At 38.0% G+C, this 23,743-nt stretch overlaps 1 long non-coding RNA gene across 17 annotated transcripts in view; it reads right to left on the bottom strand.

The window, feature by feature from the left end:
* LOC140636580 (uncharacterized) overlaps nt 1–23,743 on the bottom strand; it is a 456,565-nt gene that overhangs the window by 420,466 nt on the left and 12,356 nt on the right. For all 17 annotated transcript variants that reach the window (XR_012033782.1, XR_012033777.1, XR_012033785.1 and 14 more), the window contains exon 2: nt 6,611–6,765. This is a non-coding gene — a long non-coding RNA (uncharacterized lncRNA). The remainder of the gene's footprint in view (nt 1–6,610; nt 6,766–23,743) is intronic.

Below are 23,743 nucleotides of genomic sequence, written 5' to 3'. Positions count from 1 at the left end.
ACATCACTCATCATCGGGGAAATGCCAATCAAAACTACAATGAGATATCACCTTACACCTAAATGGCTAAAAAACACAAGAAACAACAGGTGTTAGTGAAGATGTAGAGAAAAAGGAACCTTGTGCACTATTGGTGGACATGCAAACTGGTGCAGCCACTGGAAAACAGTATGGAGATTCCTTACAAGGCTAAAAATAGAACTACCCTATGATCTAATAATCATTCTACTGGGTATTTACCCAAAAAATAAAACACTAATTCAAAGAGATACATGCAGCTCTATGTTTGCAGCAGCATTATTATTATAGCCAAGATATGGAAGCAGCCCAAGTGTCCATGTATTGATTGATGAATGGATAAAAAGGATATGGTATATATATACAATGGAATATTATTCAGTCATAACAAGGAATGAAATCGGGCAGCCCCGGTGGCGCAGCAGTTTAGCGCCGCCTGCAGCCCGGGGTGTGATCCTGGAGACCCGGGATCGAGTCCCACATCAGGCTTGTTGCATGGAGCCTGCTTCTCCCTCTGCCTGTGTCTCTGCCTCTCTCTCTCTCTCTCTCTCTCTCTCTCTCTCTCTGTCTCTATGAATAAATAAATAAAAATTCTAAAAAAAAAAAAACAAGGAATGAAATCTTGCCATTTGCAATGGCATGGATGGAGCTAGAGAGTATAATGCTAAGTGAAATAAGTCAGCCAGAGAAAGACAAATTCCATATGATTTCACTCACAAATGAACAAAGGAAAAAGAGAGAGAGAAACCAAGAAAGAGCTTCTTACTATAGAGAACAAACTGATGATTACCAAAGGGGAGGTGGATGGAGGCATGGGTGAAATAGCTGATAGGGATTAAGGAATACACTTATGATGAGCACTGAGCAACATACAGAATTGTTGAATCACTATATTGTACAACTTAAACTAATATAACACTGCATGTGAACTATACTGGAATTAAAATTAAAAACTTGTTTAAAAAATAGATGAAGAAGTTGGAAAAAGAATTTCACCCTTCCTCCCTGGTTGCTTGAGCTGTAACATAAATCTTCTCTTGGCCTCAATGTTCCTGGCTCTTAAGCCTTGGGAATTGTGCTGAATTATATTCCTGGCTTTCCTGGTTCTCTAGTTTGCAGATGGTAGATCATGGGATTTCTCAGCCTCTGTAATTGCTTGAGCTAATTCCTTACAATGTGTTTCTTCCTAGATATATCCTATTGGTTCTATATTTCTAGAAAACCCTAATACACACATATCCTCTTATTTAATCTATGAGGAACTCCTGTAAAAAAGATATAATTATTCCCATTTTATAGGCAAAACCCATATTCTTAACCACTTTGCTCCACTAAGTTTAATTTTCAGAATCTCTTGGAATATAAAATTCCAGGTTTTTTAGAAGGCATGAGTTTACAATTGCCAATACAGATGCTTAAAAAAAACTATTGGGGTGCCTGGGTGGCTTAGCTGGTTAGATATCTGACTCTTGATTTCAACTCAGGTCATGATCTCAGGGTCATGAGATCAAACCTATATCATGCTCTGCGCTTAGCAGGGAGTCTGCTTGAGATTCTCTCTCTCCCCTTCTCTCTTTGCCCCTCTCCCCACTCATGCTCTTTCTCTCTCTCTAAAATAAATAAATAAATCTTAAAAAATATTAAGAAAAAAAAAAACAGGAGGCACTTAATTCCATTTTTTACAATAACCCAATAGAAAAAAATCAATTCATAGAATAAATTCCACTAACCTAGGCTGAAATGCAACACAAATTCACAAATTATGAATTTCACATTCTACTTTTAGCACCATTTATGCTGGCAAGCATGAGTTGATCAAATATTTTTCAAAGCATTTCATAGATAACATAAAAACAACACAAAGCACATGTAATGGAAACACAAAATAAGTTATTAATTTTTGTAAATATTATATTTCCCTACCTGCACCCAATAGTGAAACAATTTCACCCAATAGTGAAACAAACCCAATTTATTTAAAAGAAAATAGAGACCTTCGACCAACATGGTGTAAGTCTCATGTTCACAAAAATGGTAAAATAACCCTAGAGAACTAGGCAATTTGTAACAATTTCGTAACTTCTTATTTACTAGAGATAAGATGGATAGATGGATAGATGGATAGATGCATAGGTAGATAGATGAGCAATTGAAAAGAATTTTCGTTTAAAAGCAATCAGAATTTTAGACCCTTAAAATTTACCTATTCCTCAAACACAACTTAGCCCCTACAGGACAAAGCACACAATATTTAGCTTCATAGTTTCCTATAGCTGCTGTATCAAATTACCACATAAAAACAAACCAAATGCATTATCTTATAATTCTGGAGATCAGAGGTCCCAAATGGGTTCTGTGAACTAAATTCCAAGTGTTGGCAGAGCTGCATTCTTTCTAGAGGCTCTGGAAGAGAGTCCACTTCCTTGCCTTCCTCAACTTACAGAGGCTGCCTTCATTCCTTGCCTCATGGCCCCTTCCACTATCTTTGGAGAACATCACCTCAACTTGTGTTTCCAACATCACATCTCCTTTTCTAACTCTGACACCTTTTTCTTATAAGAATTTATATGATTACATTGGGTCTACCACGGTAATCTGGGCTATTCTTCCCACCCCAAGATCCTTAACCCTATCAAAAAGTTCCTTTGCCATGTAAGGTAACATAGTCACAAAGTCTGAGGATTGAGACTTGGACACCTCTGGGGAGCCATGACTGTCTACCACAAACTCTCTGTTAGACAACTATCACAGCTCACTGGGGTAAGGAGGGGAGCCAGGACCTGGCTTTATCTAAGGAACTGATTACTAATCATAAAGGCGGTCAAAGGAAATTAGACCAAAGGGATCATCCCCAGAACTTCTCTTATATATTTACTGCATTTGATAATCCCATCCAGTTTCTCTTAAATACCATTCACACACCAAGGATTCCAAAATTACCTCTACTGATCAGATTCTATAACCAACTACCTACTCAACACACCCACTTGGATGTCTAGTAGGCACCTCTGACTCAATACATCTAAAAATTGAGCTCCTCACTCCCCCTCTCTCAAACCTGCTTCTCTTACAGACTTCCCTACCTCCATTAAGAGCACATTTCTCCTTTCAATGTTCAGGCCAAAAACTTAAAGTTATCCTTTATTAACTCTTTGTTACTTTCATAGCCTGCATCCAATCCATCAGCAAATCCTTTCAGGATTCCATTCAAAAATGTATCCAGAGTCCTGTATCTTCTCATCTCCACACCCTGATCCAAGCCACCACCATCCCTCTCCTGTGTTCTTTCAACAACCTATTAACTGGTCACCTTCTTTTTACCCTTTCCCCCTATGGTATATTATCAACACAGCAACCAGCATGGTCTTGATAAAACCAAGATGCCCCCTTCAGAACTGAACTACTTGCTATGCCAGCAGCCTGGACCATTGGCTGTCAATGGCTTACACCTGAGTCTCCTCTTGGACTTGCCCTCAGCTAATAGGAAGCTCAAGTTTCAACTTTCCTTTAAGGTAGAAACAAAGACTGAGCAAGGTAGAGATGAATACAAAAGCTCCACACCTTTTCCTCAATGTGAGCCCTGGCAGCTGCAGGGCTCCCTGTGGATCAGGAAAGGCTTCTGTTGCAACTGTTTCAGCTCCTCCCCCAGCCAGTCCTGTTCCCCAACTCCCTCCAAAGTGTTGCTTCTGAGATTTCCAAAATAAATCTACTACATGCAACTAAGCATCTCAGAGCCTGTTTCCAGGAGAACTGGACTTAAGACACTAAATCAAGATCACATCACTTCTCTGGTCAAAAACTTCCAATTACTTTTCATTTCATATAAAACGCAGTGTCGAAAGGGAATAAAGGGGAAAGGAGAAAAAAATGAGTGGGAAATATCAGAGAGGGAGACAGAACATAAGAGACTCCTAACTCTGGGAAACGAACTAAGGGTGGTGGAAAGGGAGGTGGGTGGGGAGTGGGGGCGACTGGGCGATGGGCACTGAGGGGGGCAATTGATGGGATGAGCACTGGGTGTTATTCTATATGTTGGCAAATTGAACACCAATAAAAAATAAATTTATATTAAAAACAACAACAACAACAACAAAAACGCATGTCCTTAAAAGGCCTAAATGTCTTAAATGAAATGGCCCTATCACCTCATCTCCTACTACTCTTGTCCCTACTACACTAGCCAACCACATGCCAAGCACACTCCTTCCATTAGCTGTTCCCTTTTTTGGAACGCTCTTCCTCCTATATCCACATTGTTTACTCGCCTTTTTCAAGTCTTTACTGAAATGACACTTTGCCAGAGAAGCCTTTCTTGATCATCCTATGACACTAGAATTGCCCTGCACTCCCACACTCCATACCCTACGTTGTTTTTCTCCATAGCACTCACTCAACCATATGCTATAATACACAGTTTGTCATGTGTATTAACTTGCTTATCCCACTATGAAGGATTTTGAGCATGTGTCTCTTCTCTGCTACATCCCCTATGCTCCAAACAGTGCCTGATACATAGTAGGTCCTCAGAATACTTGTTGAATGAATGGATGAGGGCCAACTCTATACTAGACATCTCCCTGGGCTTATTTGCATATATTATCTCATTTCATACTTACAACAACCCCAAGAGAGAAATATTATGATACCATTTTTCAAATGAGAAAACAGTCTCTGATAATCACACCAGAATATCACATACAGAAGTGATAAAGCGGAGATGTGAACCCCTGTTAGTCTAAACACCAAGCCACATTCTTTCCAGGATACTAGGTACTCAGGTACGTACTTTGAGCACATAAGGATGTGACTCATTCAGAGAACCTGTCCCACTGCAGTTACGTTACTCTCTTCCCAAACAAATCTCAACCGAAAAGACAATTCTAAAAAACAATTTCATTGTATAAAATGTCCATGTGTTGACTGTTACTGTAGATGTTCTACAAAATATCTAAAATCCCTAGCTTTGTAGTAACTGCTGTCGTATATGCCTACAGAAGATTAGTTAACATGCACCATAACTTCTTGCACACACGGGAAACCTTCCCCAAAGCTCATTATATTGTTAGTGGTGTTTGGAACAGTAGGGGGCGGACAAGAGGTACATGTGTTGATAGAAAACAAAAGTCTGGGTTTTATATCTGAGTTAATGGAAAAAAATAACTCCGTTTCTCCCACTTAGCAAAAGAAAGCTTTATAAAGGAAGTTGGATTACATGAGCTTTCTGAACTCCAGAGAGGAGGAAGTTTGGCAAGTTGACACCATGGTCTTATTCAGTGCTCAACACCCATTAACTTCAGAGAAAGCTTCTAGTCTGGCTCAGCTGGGCAGGATGCAATGCAAATGGGAAATGAGCCTGACCCCATCACAGAAACCTTTAGCTCCATACACATGTGGGTCTGATGGAATCCACTGACATAAAAGGAAGGTGAGAAAGCTCTAAATTGGCTTTTACCATCTAAGGATGTTCACACACAAAGCGTGCATTGTACCCACTAATGAAAGACATGTGCTAGAGTGGTTACACATTGCAACTGAATGAAAACTAATGACATGAAACAGCCACAGTGCCTCTAGACTGACCCCTGTAAAACCTCAGGCCCGACGTGTAACAGGCAGAGCTAAACCAATTTATCACTGAATTATGCATCATTTAATAAAGACTGGTGTGACTCAACCTGCCACAAAAGCTGGAAGCTTGAGGAAATGGCCTCCAAAGTCCCCTTGTCCTTTTCCCAAGCTCATCTTTAACCCTTCAGTGACTGATGGACTGATTGAAGTAAAAGTTCAAACTTTTATAAACTATACTAAACAACCTTCGGCTAGTCTGACCTTGTGGTTCCTAGGGTCACTTACTTGAAAATTACTCCTCTGGCAGAGTTAACTCCTGTTTCTGTAATTCAATGGAGTGTGAATTAAGTGGAAAGGAGGTGTTCTTTTTTTTGAACCACCACTGGCATCTTGAAACCCTAGGTCAAAGTATGTTTCCATATGCCAAAAGCCAGTGTTGATTTTACCAGTGGCACTGACAGAGTCATTATCAAAATATACTTTAATTTAAATAAAAATAAATCTTATCAGTTTTTAGGCTCTGCCCCATAGCTTTACATTTTCAAGAGAAAAAAAAAAGCCTGCTAACTCTTACATCATTGTCATAGAAACAGAAAAATCAATGCATTACAGGAAGATGTTTCAATAGGAGCAAATCATGCAGGGCTGAGAATAGGGACATCCACATCAATTTTAGACCACTGGAGATAAATGATTTTAGCAAAAATTCAGCTGAAGTCAAGGAAATCATAGCAATTTCTACCATCAGTCCCATACGGAGGCTTTTTAGTAATAGTCAAAGAATATAGTTAGAAAAAAAAAAGAATATAGTTAGATATGCTTTAGAAAGTTAAGAAACCTCCCAGAATCTTTCTTTATTTCTCTTTTCAGTATACAATCATTTTTTATGAGAATAAATTTGTACCACTGTAGGAATATTTAGGTGCCTTGAAGTCTTATAAGGCTTTTTTTTTTGACAATGTACCAAAGATCATGTTTCTCTTTAACTGAACCAAAAAAGAGGATGAAGCCAAAATGCACTTACTATTAAGTTCAGCAGCCATAGATTATGTTGAAGACTGTAGCACTTGTAATGCTCCTTCACCTGGGAAGACACTCTATTAAAAGTCTTCCCATTGTGCTTTTGCATTTCATTCCTTCTTTTTCTTCCACCAAGGTAATGAAAAGCATCAAGAGTCTCTGAAATATTGGATAAAGAAAATCAAAAGGAGCATTCACAGCCCAGAAAACTGTTACTAATCATTAAGAGTTTGTTACTAACTTTTATTTTTCTTGAAGTACTTTATCATTTAAGATGTTTTCAACCAGAAAAAAATATCTGGGATGTGAGACAGAAACTATTATAAGTGCTTTACATGTATTAACTCAATTTGTACTCAGAATAATGTGATAATAAAGACCCTATTATAATCCCCATCTTATAACCGAAGAAATCAAGGCACAGAGAGGTAAAGTAATTTACCCAAGGTCAACAGCTATCAGTGATGGAGACCAGATTCAAGTCAAGGCAGCCATATTCCAGAGCCCATGCACTTATTCGTGTCATATTATCTTTAGAAAGATAGTGAGAACAACGTGAAGCTTCCATTTTAATAATTAACAAAAAATATATTCAGTCTCTGTGTACCCTTAGTAGGGTCCCAAAAGGTGAGATTTCACATCTCAGTGAATTTCTCTCATGTGAAATAATATGGATCTTCAATTCATTTTAAAATTTCATACAAAATATAAAGTATTCTTTTTCTAGGGTAAAGGTGGTTAATTTCTGTTAAGAAGATTAAAACATCATAATGAGAAGAGCCAGGATGAGATGTTCACTCTTTTAGCTTCATTATTTTTAGGGTTTATTTTCATGTTTCAAAATCACATCAGAGAGTCTCAAAGCAGATGGCCCCAAAGCAGGTTTTGACTATCTCCAATCCAACCATATTTGGGAGGTAAGCAACATACAGATTAGAAGTCTTACAAACAGAAAAGGCAGGTTCTTCTGCAAAAATTAAGTAAATCCCAAGCTAATCATTTTAAAATTCAAAGGTCTACATAAAAAAAAAAAAAACAGCAAAAAAAGAAACAAAATAAAATTTGGCAGGAATATGGATCCTCTCTCTCCAGTCTGCTCCACTTCATATGATTCATCACAAGCTTTCCCTTCTCGTTTTTGGAATGCTTGGCCACCCACCAGCTTTGGTTTCCATTTGCCATGATTTGAGAGGACTTTACACATTTTTTAAGTATTCTGATTGTTTAAATGGAAAATTTGAAATCAGTATCTCCAGAAACTCCTGAGAAATCTGAAGGGGGGAGAAAAAAAGCTTAAAATTGACTTCTAAAAACAAGTATTTATAGGAAATCCAGAGTGGAAAAACTAAGTCAAGTCCATCAAACAAATAGAGAGATGATCCCCCTTTACAGTAAATATTACCTTCTTTGAACATTTTACCCTCTATTACTACTACAATTAATGAAACAAATGCATTTGTGTGTGTGTGTGTGTGTGTGTGTGTGTGTGCACTCACACACACATTCTTTCCTTTTCAAAAGATTTGCCTTTAGCAAAGATTTTTAGGTCCATGTCTAGAACAAGGACCTATTGAAGGTCTTAGATCCTGAGGGAGCTAGGTGGGTGGCCACTGGCTTGGCTTCTGTTTGGTGTCTGAGGATGATCCAGAAGTGATACCAAAGGATCCACCTTTCTCCACAGTGCTGGAAGCCTGTGGCGGTCTATTCTTTATTTACCTTCTTCTGATCAAGTGTGGTGCTTTGCACCTTACAGGAGATTGATTACTGTTGACTGGTTTATATTGTCTGGCAGAGTTAGAGGGAAATTTGAAAGTTAATGAACAATTTAATTCTCCAGAGGATGTCTGAATCATCTGGAGGATTTTGGTAGTGTAGACATGACAGCCTTTGAACACAGCTGTGATATAAGTAATTTCAAGTTAACACCGACGATACCGTAGAGCCGTTTCTTATCACCCAAATCACTCTAGAATGAATCCTGACAATGATCAGCAATGATACATCGTGGGTGGCATGCCAATAGAAGCCCAAGAGCTAACATTTCTCTGATAGGCATGATTTAAAGATAGACCATTATGGCCTTCAACTACCCATAAAGATCCATTTTATAAAATATTATTATTATTTAATTATGAATGTGGCAGTAGGCTCCAGGTTTTTATGTATGCCCTGAAGCTATCACTAAAATATTTCAGATAATATAAAAGCATGTACCTGTGTAAATGCTAATAATAATAATAATACCATGGCAGAGCAGAGCAGAAAGTTAAAAAAAATAGAGCAGAACTGTGTGTGGGGGCTCTGGTAATTGGAAGAGTCAATGGCCATATGATTCAAGAAAATAGTCTCCCTCGAGAAGGAGACTGATTGTCCTGCATTTATACAGCAGCTAACCAACACTAAGCACACTTTCCTTTGCATATTATTGGTGCCAGCCCGATGAGGCAGAAAATTGCATCGTGTCATTTAATTTCCCAATCTTTGTTTTCATTGTATTAATCTTTTGGCTTTGCTTCACTTTATAATTTGAAGGCTCAGCAAGAAGCAAACCAAATGGAAATTCAGCTTACTTTCATGTCTAGCTGAATGTGTTTGGTGCAGTTTCCAAAAGTTTAATTCTACGTAATACTGTCCATGAATAATAATAGGCTGCTTCTGCATGCAGACTTATTAGTGTTTATTAAGGGCTGCCTTAAAGTTTCTGGGAAATGTGCCCAAAAGTCAGTCACCAAAACATGATTAACAAATTGGTTACAGAAGGAGAACAGATAATTTTTAAAAACAGAAGTATATCGTCCTGTCAAGAAGTAAGAAATAAAACCCTCAAAACTGGATTTAACCTAAGTGAGCTTTATCTTTCTTTCTTTCTTTCTTCCCTCTTTCTTCATCTTCCTTCCTTCTTCCCTTTCTGCTGTTCCAATAAAGAAAATAAAAGGAAATAAATATGAAACAACATAGAAGATTCAGATTCCAGTGAGCTGCCCAAGAAGGTAGTATCTTAGAATATAAATGAAAGGCATCCAGTTTTTAGGAGCAACACTGGAGTGTAGAGCTTTGAATTGCTTGGACTTTGGCCTCAGACCAACTTGGCTTCATCTCCTGCCGTCTCTACTTGCCAGCTATGTGTGTTTGGGTGAGGTATTTAACCCTTCCAAGCTTTACTCCCTTGTCTGTAAAATAGGGAATCTATAAGGAGTGTCTGACAGGGTTGTTATGAAAAGTGAATATGAAATAAGTATAAACACCCAGCGCCGGACCTAGCATCTAGGACATCGTCAACAAGAGGCATGTCATATTGCTGCAGGAACTGCTCACTGTCGCTGCCACTGTCATCAATGTGTACTCAATAAAAGTAAATGAAAGGGGGTAAAAATCAGCCAGGTAAGGTCCCTTACCTCTTCCAAAATAACTCCAGTGCCACAAATACTGCATCTGAGAATGCTGGGCTTTGGAAATGGGGTTCGCCTTTTCTCCTGACTTGTGTTATTTGTAATGACTGCAAGTTTGCAATATATAACCGACCTTAAAACTAGAATATACCTTCTACGTAACTTTTTCAATTTTAACGAATGTTATTATCAACCTACCCACTTCACCAAAGATACTGAACTGCTGATTCTTTTATGTTTGTGGGTCCATCTAAAACGTGGTTTATAATGTGTCATAAATAACAAAGAAATACCAGAAAACCAAGGAGGAATGTATGAAATCACATGTGGGTTAAACAATGGGCTCAACTCAGCTTCTCAGATCTCACAATCTCTAAGTCTCTCTTCAAGGCAATATTCTAAGAAATCCAATGGGTCTCACAAACAGGGATAAGAAGAAAAGGAATGGAGAGAGGAATTCACTACACTTCCTCAAATAAAAATAAGGTTCAGCTGAAACTCTCTTTCTAGTTAAACTTGTCTAGTTCTTTACTGATCACCAATTCCTTTGATAGATCTTGACTCATGTGACACACCAGCCAAGGCAGGTACTATTGAGTCTGTTTTAAAGACAAGAAAATCTGAGCACAGGGAAGGTTATATGACATGTCCAAAGCTATATACCTACTAAGTGGCAGATCTGACTGCAAATTCAGTATTCACACTTCACAACTTAAAATCCCTGCCATCCCTCTTCAGAGGAAAATGCAATGATTCAGACTGAATATCCGTGGAAATGGGCTAGTGAAGGTTACTTTTTAAAAAAAGAACATAAACTTTGACTTAATTGTGTGCTTTTAAAGAATATATCACTCTGAGAAAAGATATGGGTGGAATTTTGCTGTTTACTTTCGTTAACTTTCCTTTTTTAAAAAAAATTGCAGCATCATCCTTTTTTTTCTTTTTAGCTCAAAAGATGGGAAACACTATTTTCTCATTTTCCTCAGATTCCTATCATGCTATTTGTGCCAACCAACACATTACAAATTGTAGAAATGACATCCCTCCCTCATCTGAACTCCCCAGGCATCCACAAGTAGCAGCAACACAAAGTCCCTAGGCTTCCTGTGACCTAGACTTCATTTTTTCAAGAGTCCCTGGAAATAATGTCAAATTACAAGAATTTGCACTCCTAGTCAACTCAAAATACCTGCTAAGTTTGTTACTATACATTCTTCTCAAAGTGAGTCATCATTGTTATAAAATGAATTGGTCTTATATAAATGTCAATTCTGGGTTATATTTGTCAAGAAACTCAACCTGTTTCTAATACCTTGTTTGAAATCAGACGATGGATGAGCTTCTGTCATACAGTAAGACATGGTATAAATTTATCGAACCTATTTTTGCCCAACAGTGGAGGTGCCTTAGGAAGTTAATTACCAGCACTTTGTGCTAACTGACAAGCAACTTCTTAGTTCCATGAATGCTATCCCAAATAGTTAATCATGAAGCTAATACAGATAAGGTGGAAGTACACATGCATCATTAGGACAAGCAAATTATTAAAAAAAAAAAAAGATCATTATGAGTTCTGTAGCTAATGTTTAAGGTTGTTCTTTAATGCTATTACCAATTGGCTTTTCAATTTTTTCCTCAAGATTTTTTAACTGTTAAGGTATCTTTTATTAGCTCAATTCATTTCCTATTAGTCTTGGAATTTAACAAGGCTTCATGGCAAAGCGGGTCTGGAAGAAATCTTATTAACTTTCCCTCAGGATAATAAGTCCCATATGGAATAAAGAAAGAAATCCAACTCCCAAAAGACAGCAGTCATTAGAGTCAATGGAGGGTTAATGTGATTTTTAATAGGAGACCCATTACAATTCTCAGGACCCATAAAGTTGGTACCACACCGGGCATCTATTTAAATATAATCAGTGATTCCATTATTATCCGCCTCTCAAGAAAAACTAACATCTTTCTCCCTATAGTCTCAGATTTTTCTCAGGGAATTATAAAACTCCTGTCATCTCTTTTCTTATAATATACAAGACACTCATTCATGCTTGTCTTTCCTGAAAACTTTTCACTAATTTAAAAAAAAAAAAAACCTTCATTCCATTGCTCATTAAAAAATTAATTTGAATTGGGAATTAAAATAAGTAGTCCTAATGTGAAAATCAGTAACATAAAAAAGACATTTTATATAATTTTATACCAGGTATACATGCATGTAATACATAAAAATGTTTTCTACTATATGGATTGCTGAATATCCATACTTCCTCCAGAAAGCACCAAGCTAGGAAGAAAAAAATGACAACACAATTCAAATAACTAATTCAGAAAACTAAGAATACTTTCCATCATTGAAAATGCATGAGAAAATAAAGATCAGCATTTGGAAGAGCCTCTGGAAAGTAAAAGTATAGGCAAAGAAAAGTTATATTGGGGATGATAGGACAAATGTTAGTTTCGGATTCAGAAGACATGGGAAGAGTGACTTTGGCCAAATCATTTCACTTCTAAAAAAGCTTTTATTTCTTTGCCTGTAAAATGAATTGCTAGATATGATCAGGGACAGCAAATAGATATCATCTGAAGTCCCATAAGTAGTAAACTAGCAGGAGCAGCCTGGAGGACAGATTGAATCCAGGCTCAGCAGGAGGAGTATTGTGTTCAATTAGTAATGCCTGCCATGGAAGGAGAAAGTAGGGATATATGAGCACAAATTTTCCATCACCAGATTAAAGGATTCCTAAAATTCTTTCAAATTCTTTTTTTTTCTCTTTCAAATTCTAACATTCTTTGATTCTATTAAACTATAACCTAGAGGAATTTTTTTCTTGTCCAGTATTTTTACTTGCTACCAATAAATGTCCATCTCAACTCATAGCAGAAAGATCTGAGCCACCAACTTTTGAAATATTGAATAGTATGATGGCCAGCTTAACAAAAGAGAGACTCAAAATAAAGAAAATATGGAAGGAAAGTTGGGCACAATGGGTCTGAAGCTTCCCTGTGAGTCCGAGAAGTTTCTGGATGGAAAAGAGCACTGTTACTCCAACTTGCCCTCCCTTACAGACTAACAGGCAAACACCTAATTGACTCCATAAAACAAGAAAATTGTTTAAGTTGGTAAAGATTTCCCTGGAAATGATCCATTTTCCCCCAATTCAATGACATAGCAATATTCATTGCTTATAATGAAGTATAAAGACTGGATAATGCAGATTAAAGTATTGCCAACTTCAAGATTTACCAATAAGCTGATTTGCAAGACAACAATATTTCATATCATGTGCTATAATATTATATATCAATGTTTAATAAGCACTTCATAAGTTTTGGCAAGCAAATGAGAAATGGATACCATAGAGAGGTGATGAAATATTTATAATGTACAATAGCTACTATTACATTGTAGCTGTTCAAGAAATCTTAATAGTAAATTGAATGGAAATATAATACGGTAAGGGATGTGGCAGTGTTCAATCGGCCATTTATAATGAAATATGAAAGTGTTTAAAGAGAGTAAATACATTTGTAATGGTTTTTGATTAGCTATAACTATATATGACCCAACCATCCCTTATGAATAGTGTGCAGATATCATGATGGCTTATAATATTTAGAATAAAGTGGCAGTCTTGGAGAAATTTTTTGGAATCCTTAGTAACTTTCAATAATTAAATCTGAATCATTACTTTGGAAAAAAAATCTTTCACTTACCATATTTTTCTGAGAATTTTAAATTGTATTTCTTTAACAAATGGTCCTTATTTATGGTTAGTAGTACTGTTTTCCATTTTTTATAAATCATAAGTCTGACCTGGGACACCTGGGTAGCTCAGCAGTTGAGCGTGTGCCTTTGGCTCAGGGCGTAATCGTGGGGTCCTGGGATCAAGTCCCACATTGGGCTCCCTGCGGGGAGCCTGCTTCTCCCTCTGCCTGTGTCTCTGCCTCTCTCTGTGTGTCTCTCATGAATAAATAAATAAAAATCTTTTAAAAAAATTATAAGTCTGACCTGTTTTTGTTCATATAAGACTTGATACTTATAACAAATAGGCCAAAAACAACAAAAATTATACCATACACACGTGTACACACAATCTACCAGGAAAGAAAATATTCTCTAAAATTAAGACAATTGTGTAGAAATGTCAAAAATTCCAGTCTCTCTGTATCGTATGGTACAATTATCATATCTGTAACTCATAGGCCCTTCATTCCTTCAATGAATACTTCACACTTCTGCCTAACATCCTCAGTAGCCTTCCTGTGGCCACAGGAAACAGACAACAGTCCCTACCGGGCCTACAGAGTGTGACCGAGCTCCTGCCCACCCTCGCAACTGCATAACTCCATTCTGGCTCACTAAGCTCCAGCTATACCTCTTTTGAGGTCTCAAAATAAGCCCATCTAGTTCTTGTCTCTGGTGCTACCTGAAACACCTCTCCAGCCCCACCAGCCCCATTCTTGCTTCAGAGCTCTGCTCCTTCATCACTTCCCACAAGCTGGGTGAGGGTCTCCTATGAGAAGCTCATGGCACTCTCTACTTTAATTAGTCCCTTGTCACAGTTGTCACTAAATAATTAACAGCGTCTGTGAGTTGTTTCACATCTAACTCTCCTACTAGAATGAAAACTCCATGAGGGAAGAGACTGTGAATCTTTTATGTCTTAATTTTCTCCAGTCTTGGGACACTGTCATGCACATAACAATGCTCAGTGAATATTAATTTATTAAAAACTAATGGATATGTAAACAAAAAGCCCACATTGTATCAGTTACCAAGAAGAGAAGAACAAGGTACAACCCAAAATCTAAGTTTGGGTTTATAGAAGCCAACTGTTATAATCAGAATATTATTCACAAATTCAGACATTTGTGTTTTGTAGGCTTATAATGTGTTCCAGCAGATACAACTCAGAACCTGTAATATTTTCACCCAACTCACTCATTTGCTAATTGAGATGGATCATGGCTCAGGATTCTATTAATAACTAAAATTGCACTCTCTAAAGGTAAGTCCTAATTGCACAAAAGAAATATTCTTGGGTACTTTACCTCTCCTATATCCTGGACAAAGTAACAAACAAGAAAACAGCATAAGAAGAACAATAGGACGGTACCAACCAGAGGTCTCCAGAGAAACAGAACAAAAGATCTATCTATGTTTCTATCTATATTTGTCTATCAAGAGAGAGGAGAGAAATTTGAAGGAATCAGCTCATTTATTTTTAAGAGGTCACTTGGCCTCTCAATTGTGGGGGCTGGAAAGTTCAAAATTCAAACATAGACCAGCAAGCAGGAAAACCAAACAAGATTTCTATGTTATGACCTTGAGATAAAATTCCCTCTCCTCCAAAAGAACTCATTTTTTTATTCTTAAAGTTTTTGATTGATTGAATGCATCCCACTCATATTATGGAGGGTACTTTCTTTCACTTAAAATCAACTGATTATAAAAGTAAGTCACATCTACAAAATACCTTTATAGTAATATCTAGATTAGTGATTAACCAATTGGGTAGCATAGCCTAGCCAAGTTGACACATCAAACTAACCATCACTATGACTCTGATAGATTTGTATTCTTAACAACAAACATTCATTCCTTCCTATCCCCAGTGAGAGGAATATAAATTTCCTGATCTATGAATTGGTATTACTTACTTTGGCAAATGGAATATATATGCTCGTCCTGTGACAGATTTTTCAATGTGATTTTTACAGTTTGAATAGCTCATTTTGACTATTCCCTATTGTCAAGAGAATGGGTTTTTTCCACAAAAGAACTTTCTTTTATTTTAGACACTAGAATTAAAACAGTGTGTAGAGCAGACCAAAATCTAACCAATCTGGATCAGAGCTAAAGCATAAGAAGAGCCATTGTCATTGACCCATCACCACTGACATATAACATGCAGAAAAATAAACCCTTATTTATTTCATAAACTACTGAGATTTGAGGACTGTTACATAGAAAAATCACTAGCAAAAGCTAACTAATACAAATGCTTTTGTGAAGCCTGCCACATTTGATAGCACAGCTGACCCTGGAATAATGTAGGGTTAGGGGTAACTGATCCCTGCACAGTCAAAGATCCATATATAACTTTTGACTCCCCCAAAAGTTAACTATTAATAGCCTACTGTTGACCAGAAGCCTTACTGATAATATAAACAGTCAATCAACACATATTTTGTATGTTATGTGTAACGTATACTGTAATCTTACGATGAAGTAAGCTAGAGAAAAGAAAATGTTAAGAAAATCTTGAGAAAATACATTTACGGTATTATATTTATTGAAAAAAATCTACATGTAAGTGGACCCATGCAGTTCAAACCTGTGTTCTTCAAGGGCCAATTGTTTAAGGCGTTGCACCCAATCCATTTACACTACCAATAATAAAAATGCATTAGCTATATGAAGTTCATTCTTACCTGGATAGATGCACAGCATGGCCTCTATGGTAGAGATTTTATGTTTTACAAAGTATAAGGTAAATAGAGCTATTTAAAATTTATTTAAGACTCACTGTGTTTCAGAACCATCTGAGCCCAGCATGTACAAAGATGAATGTGACAGTTTCTCCCTTTAGAAGTCAATAGACTAGTGAGGAAAACTGTATGTGTCAATGTATAGAATGATAGGAGTTTGACATTAAAGTATACCTCATGAGTTATGGCCTGGCTTCTCCGCTAAAGCCTTCCTCCCATGTCTTAAGACTTGACTTGCTACTACTTTCTTCTATTGGCTCCTGAGAAAGAACCACTGCCTGAAAACCAACATCCATATAACCTACCCTTTCACCTAAACAGAAAAATGGTTTTGTTAAGAGAACACAACTGAATGACAGACACGGTCATGACTCAGAATCTCACCTTTCCGCCCAGTCTATAAGTCCATTATGAAATTCAATTCTAAACAGCTCTTCCCAACATTCAACATTGTCTGTCACCTGTCCATCTCCTGAGTGCAGGCGTATAATAGAGTTAGTGGCCGTTGCGGTCATAGCTGAGTGATAGCAAGTTCCCCCCAAAAAATAAAAGATACCAAATGCATGACACCACAGTTATGTGTGATCATGGGCTAATTAGTCATTAGTCCATCGAGATGTCCTATTTGAGAGGATTAGTAGGATTGGAGTTAGAAAAGTATGGTCCTGAAGTAAGAACCAGATGCCAGATATAGTTTCAGAATAGAAACCCCCACATGAATATGGGCCCAGAGCAAGTGGGATACTTCATGCAAGGGATGATGGTTTCTTGAAGCATGGTGATTAAGCCCTTATTGGACTAAGTGACGTGCAATCAAATATTTCCTGATAGGAAATAAGGGTCAGGTAGGATAAATGATTTATGTTTATATGCAAAGATATAATACTATGTACATGCTTATATGCATGGGGCAAACCAGTAATGCACGACGTACATAGGGGCATACGTAGGTTGTCCCAGCCAACCTCTACAGACTTACCTCCTACCATACCCAACAAGAGCATCCCACTCCAGTCAACTTCCTCACCACTGCCCAATGTGCCCACTGTAGCTCTTGTCTCTCAGCTTCACACTCACACTCCTCAGCCTGGCTTGTGGCACTGGCATCGGGCTCTACAAATCATATCTGTTTTTTGCCAGATGGGCTGTGCCAACAAGGGGAATTCAGGGAAAGGACTGAGAAAGGAAAGGGATCTTGCTCTTCCCTATTTGCTCCCTGCTTGGGTCAGCATAAGTAAGAGTTATTTGCCCTGAAGGGGGCAGTTAGTTTGGTTCTAGTTGCAGTGGCAGTTCTTGATTTTTTGGGGTTTTTTTCCCCCAGACTTTCAGAACCAACTTTAACATGCCCATTCACAGATACCAGCACCAGCCCCTCTTCTGTGGTTTCAGTCCTATCTTCTTGGGCTCACTCCTCCAAAATCTAAATTCTAATAATTCTAAATCAAAATCTAAATAATTCTAAATCAAAATCTAAATTCTAATAATCCCAACTTTTTCTCTTTGTTTCACCAACCCCAGAGATGATTGCTATTGCCTGCAGTCCCTGCCTCTTGTGACACCTCCTTATCCCCTTTTGCCTTTTCAGTTCTCCAACACTTGGTCAGGAATTCTTTACAGAAAATTCTCCCTGTTAAATAAGTGGGGTGGTTTCTGCTATCTGACTGGATCCCAACTGATACAACCTAATATAGCATACTTACCCTTAACTCTTGATTTGGTTTTGGTTTGCTTTTATTCCATGTTTTCCCCTCAACTCAAATGAATGGTTGCCTCTCTTTCAAACTCCAGTACTTGAGTCTAGTCATGTTTCCTTGATGAAAGCTTCTAACCCAACTGTTCTCTCCCTCTGAACTCCAACAGTATGGTTATCACAGGAATATACACTCTCTGTGGAATGCAACATGGAGGACTGGAAAGGAACTTTGACCAGGACTCAGAAAGCCCGGTCTGAGAACCAGCTCTGCTAGTCACTAGTTCTATGAATCTGAGTCTTTCTGAAAGGATTCAGATTTTTCCCCTATAAGAGAGGGAAAGTTGGATTAACTAATCTCTCAACCCCCTTATATCTGCACTCTTTCAGAACTCTGTATTCTGTTTCTTACTGGTAAATACTGTCTTTCCAAAAAGACTATAACCCCCTTAAGGCCAAAAGCTTTTGCCTGAAACTATCTTTAGTATGCCTCCCACCCCACTCCCATCCTTAGTATGCCTGGCACAGTTTTGTGGGCTAAGGACACAGTGAGAGCTCTCTAAACCTCTTCTAACTAAAATCTCAGAATTATATTGAAAATCTGTGTGAACCAGAAGTTGCAAATTAGTGGGCTGGAAACCAAATTCTGCCCATAAACATCATTTGTTTGGCCCACAGTGAATTTTTGTTAACTAGCTGCTATGATTTTAAAAGTAGGAGATTTTAAATGCAAATCCAAAATGCAACCTTCAGATTTCACTGGTCACTGACCTATGAATACCTCTTTTGATTTTGGGGTTCCTAACCCTCCTTGCTTCTGTAAAATGATACCATAAGTGGAGACCGGGGGAAAGAGTGCTGTAACAAAGGAAAATTTAAATCTTGAACTGCATTTGTCTTTGTCGTTTGCCAAATCCTCTCATTTATCATGGATGTACAGCATGTTTTAATACTCTACATAAGACTACCTTAAAACATTTTCAGTGCAATTTTATTTTCCAGTAATTATAAATGATCAACATTTCATTTCCTTTGTATTGGCATTCATAATTCACAGAATTCACTGTGATTGATTTTGAAGAAAACTGATACCAAAGTACTTATTCTCTGTAATGTAAAATTAATAGCAGATGCACGACTGAGGAAAATTTTTTCCTGCTGTTTTTGTAGTTTTCAAAACTCTTGGAGTCTATTCTGTTTATAACCCAGATGCTATACTGTCCCCCTTACTAATTTAATTCACTGTAGCATTTAAAAGTGGTGGCCACTCTCACTCAAAACTCTTTTGTGCCTTTTCTGCTTTGAAGTAATGACAGCAGCCACCATTTTTCTGAGTGCTTGCTATATGCCACACACGCAATACTATCTTGATGAATACACAAGAGAAGCTTTGAAAGTAATTTTATCTCCATTTTACAGAGAAAAACAGATGAAGCTCAGAGATGATAAGTAGATTGCCGTCGATGATCCTGCTAGCATGTGGTGGCACCAGTTTTCCTGACATGATACCATCTCTCCCAGTGGTCTTCCTTCTTCATTTCCTCTACTTCTTAGCCCCTTCCATGGGCCCCTCTTCTTCTGCTGGACCCCACTATCTTACTGTTTCCCAGGCTTGTCACTGATAAATATAATACGCCACCTGTACCTGACCATTCCAGAACTCTCTCCTAAGCTCAAGGCAGTACATAGTTGTGGTTTAAAGTGGGACTTGAAGCCTGATGATGCTCACTCCATCCCTTCCCAGCTGTATGATCTTAGACAACTTACTTAATCCTTCCAGGCTTCATTTTCTCATCTAGAAATAGGATAATAGTACTATCCCAAGGATTAAATGAGATAATACACTTACAGCAACTGGCACTTAATACATAGCCAATAAATATTAGTTCTTATTACTATTATTATTTCAAAATTCCTGGGTCATGCCAACATAAGTATCCCAATTGCCCTTCAAACTCAACCTGTCTACACAAAGGCTCCATTTCCTCTTGTAAGTCTGTCTCCTCTGCATTTTCTTTTATGGTGAATGGCACTGCCACCCTTCACCAATTCATTCAAAGAATCTTAGTAATTCCTGCTCCTAATCCGTGCAATCTCCTAGAGGCTGGAGGAAAACTACTCCAATTTTTAGCTAACTTGAGAATCTACCCACCATACTTGTTTAAAAGGGGTCCTCTTTCAAAATTTCAAATCTGTTCACATCTGCCCACCTCATTTAAACTCCCTCAGCAGATTACCATATTTTAGAATGTGATCCAAGTGTTTGAGCAGAGCACATACAGCCCTTCAACATCTAGTCTCTGCTGATTCTCAAGTCTAATCTTCCACCCCTCCATTGCCCAAAGGCACAAAATTAGTATGGCTGCCCTGAACGGAAACTGGTCATTTGTGTCTTAGTATGCTGGCAAATGCAGTTTCAGGAGTCAAAGGTGCCCTCTTAGCTAACCCTTCCTGCACTTTTAAATACTCCTCATGCCCTCCTCTTTGACAGTTCTGAAAGTCTGTTAGGGACCCCTGGGCGGCGCTCACAGGTTGCCCTTCCCTGTCCCTTACCTCATTCATGCAGAACCTTTGCTGCTGGTTGCTGTTCAGTCTTACTTTCTTGACAATGAGATTCCCAGGTTGAGTTTATCAATTCTATGACCGAGATCTAGACAGTATCCAACAGGCACTTGACAAGGAAAACTATGCTAGAAAGCCAACGAAGTTCTAACATAAAAAGCAGGCATGTTGATGGTACAATTGCAAATTTGTTTGGGCAAATATAAAATTTTAGTGCAAGTCTAACCAAATCCTTTTAAATTACATATGAGAACCAGAGAACTTAGTTAAGTGACTTACTCAAGGCCAGGCTCATCCTAGAACACCAGTTTAGAGAAGGTTAAGTGATCTGAACCAATGGCTCAAACTAGAACACAAATTCCCCTTCAAGCTCACATAAATAATGCATTTTCTTATAATCTGTCATGTTACAGAAAAGATCTTGGACAGGAGAAATACTTAAAAGAAAATAAGACTTCAGTTTTCTTACAGCTAACAAAAAAATCCTACGGTGGTGGCAGATGGAGATTGTGAAGTGGACAGGACTATGAAAGCCAGAGAAAGGTAGGATCAAATCCCTTGTGAGGTTAAAACTGAAAGCCCCTGGCGCACTTTCTGGAAGTGGACAAATTTGCCTGCAAGTTAGTTGGCAGCCAACACAGAGACGTAGGTAGAGTCGATTCTTGAATCTGAGTATAAGATAAAACAAACCAGTGGTTCAGGGGAAACATTCCTGATGCTGAAATCTGAAAGGAATTTCTCCCATGGATTAGAAAAGCAAATATGAAAGAGTAAACAATGCCCTTTAAAATAATTCTGAGTTTCATATCATCTGTTTAGTATTATTCAACAAAGGCCCAAAGCCTTAAAAAGTGCAGTTTAGGAGGGATTGATTGGGTAGAGGGCAAAATGATATGGAATAAATATATTTCTCTACACAAAACAGGTTGTGCACTCCATGAGGACAAGCAGCCCTTGTTTTGCTCATTCCTGTTCCCTTAGTGCACCATCTACCACAGTAGAGAGTCTCAGTGGTTCAAAGTGTTCAACAACAACAACAACAACAAAAACAAATGAATCTACATAAACAGTCAATACCTCAGTCAATCAAGTAAGAAAAGTAAAATGTGAGAAGTACAGCTTTTCAAGGCAAAACCACACTATTGACTAGGATCCCAGCAGACATCAGTTCCAGGCCCTACATTGGTATGCAAAGAATTTGAACAACAGTTTGAGAAGAAACATTTCAAGTTTGCAGTTAATATTAAATTGGAAGAGACAGCAAATAATGAGAAACAAAGGAGGCAGATAAAAGGGTTTTAGATATTTCAAGTACCCACCCAGCTAATAAATGCAAATGAAGTTCACTGCAGATAAGCACAGAATTATGAGTCTGGAAGCAAAGAAGAAAAAGGAGGACTATCTGCTTAATGGAAATGAGCTGCACGGTGCTGACCAGGAATGAGATCTGGGGAATTACTGCAGAAGAAATCCCTCAAGCTTTCAACCCAGTTTGCTGCAATGGAAAAGAAACATGATGATGAGCTGTATTAAACCACAATACACAACTATCAAGTCATGCTCCACACTGGGTGCAAATGAAACCACACCAAGGAAAGAATAAGATTTTTTTTTTTTTAATTTAAACTGTCATTCTATTCAGGGCAAACCATCCTCAAAGATTTTTTTTAATCTCAACCTTAAGTAATTGTCTTCTCCAGATGTATTGCAATGTGGTTTCTTATGACTTGCTCATATTCTCTGTCATTTCCTATGCCATCCCACAGTTACTCAAGGGTCCCCAGAATACAGCCATCATCCCCGAGAGCAGGAACCATCACAGTAAAAATTAGAAGACACTTGGATTATAAAGGTTGAGTGTTTCTTCTGCCAAAGCCTTACATTTTCTTCATTGACCAAAAAAAGAAACATTGATTCATAGCTTCTAAAGCTGGAAGACATTCTAAGTCCCTAGAAGCTATTACTAGTTCCATGTTACAGCTGAATTTCTCAGACTCAGAGGTCCAGTGATGTCAGCTGACCACAGTCTACTCTAGAACTGAATCAAAGAGCACAGACTCTGTTGTGTTTGCTTGTTTCAGCTGAAGGAGACAGGCATGGTGGAAGGAATATCTAAAGGCTTCCCTGGCCAAAAACTCTTCTCCCTTTTCCGGTTTTGGTTCCTGAAATCTATATTCATTCATGCAACAAATATTTGTGTCCCTACTAGGTACTGTTCTAACTACTGATGATATAACAGTAGACAAGTACCTACTAGGTACTGTTCTAACTACTGATGATATAACAGTAGACAAGAGAGATAATACTACTATCTTCATTGAGCTGAAGTTCTAGGAAGGGGAGAAAGACAAAAAACACAAAAATGAGGCAGACTCTCTCCAGTAATGGGAAGTGCCAGAAAGATAATTAACTGGATGATATGGAGAAAAACCAGAGAGGGGTACAGGGACTACTTAAGGAAAATGATAAAGAAAGACAATTCTGAAAGGTGACACTTAAGGACTTAAAGGATGAGGAGTCCATAGGGGAATTACAATTACTTAATTATAATTACAATTATTACCAGGATAGTAAATGATTAAAAGAATAATCATTTTAGTAAATGATTATCATTCTGAATTGATTTCTCAGATTTTTAATCCAATTGCTTTGTAGAACTATGTAAAAAGAGAGAGAGAGAGAGAATAGATTCTATTTTATAAGAAGGAAGGATACAATGTGTTAGGAACACAGGATTTGGACTAACAAGGCAGGTCCTCGACCTTGGTGAAGAAGGATGCATTTCAGGAAAATGCTTCCTGAAAGTGACTGAAAACTAAAGGGATGGAAGGATTTGAAACACAATCATAGGGGCAGCCCAGGTGGCTAAGTGATTTAGCGCCACCTTCAGCCCAGGGTCTGATCCTGGAGACCTGGGATTGAGTCCCGTGTCGGGCTCCCTGCATGGAGCCTGCTTCTCCTTCTGCCTGCCTCTCTCTCTCTCTCTCTCTCTCTCTCTCATAAA

This window comes from Canis lupus, chromosome 7 (genome assembly GCF_048164855.1).
Source record: "Canis lupus baileyi chromosome 7, mCanLup2.hap1, whole genome shotgun sequence".
Lineage (NCBI taxonomy): Eukaryota > Metazoa > Chordata > Mammalia > Carnivora > Canidae > Canis > Canis lupus.
Note: the sequence above shows the minus strand (reverse complement) of the source record. Positions and strands in the feature narration are given on the sequence as shown.